The sequence below is a fragment of the Babylonia areolata genome, chromosome 6, assembly GCF_041734735.1.
Source record: "Babylonia areolata isolate BAREFJ2019XMU chromosome 6, ASM4173473v1, whole genome shotgun sequence".
Lineage (NCBI taxonomy): Eukaryota > Metazoa > Mollusca > Gastropoda > Neogastropoda > Buccinidae > Babylonia > Babylonia areolata.
In genome coordinates, this window is record NC_134881.1 from 39,550,910 (window position 1) to 39,553,409 (window position 2,500).

Below are 2,500 nucleotides of genomic sequence, written 5' to 3' on the forward strand. Positions count from 1 at the left end.
TACATTTAACAAGAACAGAAATGGGAAACATACCTGTGTTTTTTTGTGTTTTTTTTTTTTTTTTTTGTTTTTTTGTGTTTTTTTTTGTAACATACTTGTCACTGTGTTAAGATGTAAATGGAAAAGTATGTCCAGAAACTCCATTTGTAGTTTTTCTTTTTTCTAAAACATGAAGATTCTCATGTCCCCATATTTCACACCCACATTTCCGAACGGATATAACCATTTTCTGATACATGTCTAAAACAACGTGTAGCGATGTGGTAGTTTCTGTTTTCTTGCAGTTTGGATCAACGAAAACATTGCGCTATGAGCTTAGTCATATGCTATCTTTTTTTTTTTTCTTTTTTTTTAACTCACTCAGTACGGCCAGTCCTCTCTTCTCCTCTACACAGACCCCTCGGATGTCCAGTGGGTGTCTGAATGACCCAACCTGTAGCTTCCGTCGTCAGAACTATGATATTCTTTGTCAACATTCACCTCTTCAGTATAAGAGCGTTTCGCTTGCAATATTTTGATGATGGTAAATGGGATGAAACGCTGTTAACGTCGTCTCTTTCGCCGTTCGTATGAAAATGTACCGAGCAGAGAAGGATGAGAGGATCAAGACGTTGATGTTCTTTTGAAACTCCCACACGACATGACTATTCTCCCCTTCGCCTCCTTTTATGGTGTATTTAGTCTCGCAACCAGGCCCGAGAAAGACAGACATTTGTCGAGCGTTGGATGAGCATATTAAACAATGCTCATACAGACTCGTATGTGACCGTGCTTTTTACACTGCGTTGTGTGGTCCTGGTCTTCCATCTGAGCCTACGGTGCTCTGTTTTCAGTTTCAGTTTCAAGGAGGCGCCACAGCGTTGGGACAGGTCCATACATGTTGCAACCAATCTATGTGGTTTTTGGGTTGTTTTTTTTTCTCAAGGCCTGACAAAGCACGTTGGGTTACGCTGCTGGTCAGGCATCTGCTTGGCAGATGTGATGTAGCGTATATGGATTTGTCCGAACGCAGTGACGCCTCCTTGAGCTGCTGAAACTGAAACTGAAACTGTAACCAATCTGCGAGGTAGATATCTGTCCAGCAGCATGACCCATGCAGCGCGCTTTGTCAGGCCTTGAGTGCGTGTTATGTATTTGTGTACCTATCGCAAGGATTTCTTGTTCAGAATTTTGCCAGAGGACAACGCTCTCGTTGCCGTGAGCTCTTTTTTTTCCCCAGTGCGTCAAGTGCTGCAGACTGGGCCTCGGTTTATCGTCTCAGTCCTGCTACTATTGCGGCGGATCAGTTCTATCCGGAAATATCTGTCCACCGACGCAACATCTAGGCTTGTCGTTTCTCTCATTTTCTCCCGCTTTGACTACTGTAACTCTCTATTGTCTGGTTTGCCTGCTTCATCCATTCAGTCCCTTCAGCGCATACAAAATTCTGCTGCCCGACTCGTCCTCAGAAAGAAAAGATCTGAGCACATCACTCCTATTTTGCAACATCTCCACTGGCTTCCTGTCTCACACAGAATAAAGTACAAGATCAGCACTCTACGTTATAGATGTATTCACAAATCTGCCCCTTCCTATCTCTGTGGCTGCCTTCACCTCTACACTCCTTCTCGCTCTCTATGATCGGCTTCGGATCCACTCTGTTTGCGCATACCCAGATTCAAACACTCGACTGTTGGCCGCCGTTCTTTCTCTGTCTCTGGACCTTGTAATTGGAATGAACTTCCTCGTTCTCTTCGTCAGGTCTCCGCACTCAGCTCTTTCAAGTCTGGTTCTAAAACCCACCTCTTCCCAAAATAGCCTCCCTTTCCCGCCTCTTCCTTGTCTTCAATTTCTCCAGTTTTAGAGTAATGCATGCGTGTGAATGACTGGTGCGAAGCGCTTTGATTTGTCTGCACAAGATTCAGCGCTTTACAATTACCATTATTATTATCATTATTATTAAACCGAATGCCTAGACGCTCAGTTTGATTTTCCAGTCAGACTTGAGAGAAAGGGCGAGAAATTTCAAAAGTGGATTTGGTAGAGAAAAATATATAAGTCAAATGCCTGATAATTATGTTATCAGCTTCTTCAGATTTAGTAGTAGTAATCATAAGCTGGAAATAGAAACAGGGAGACACAAAGGCATACCACGAGAGTTACGGCTTTGTAAGGTTTGTAACATGTCTGATTGGTGATGAGTTTCATTTTATAATGGAATGTCCCAATTATGATCAGTTACGAAATAGATATGTTCCTAAAAAATATTTGTCTCATAATCGGTTTTTAATTTTTGTAATATGCTCAAAGGAGGCAAAAAAAAGTCGTTTTAGCAGTAAGTAAGATGATTAGATTTGCAAATGTTGCCTAGTTATACTTTTGGAGTTAAAAGACATTTGTGTTTTCTCAACTTTTATGTGACATTGTTGTGTATTTGGAAATGTTTGTTCTGGGCACGAAAATATTATTTTGCAGTAATCATCCATACTCCAATAGGAGTGAAAGGATAATTAAAACTTGA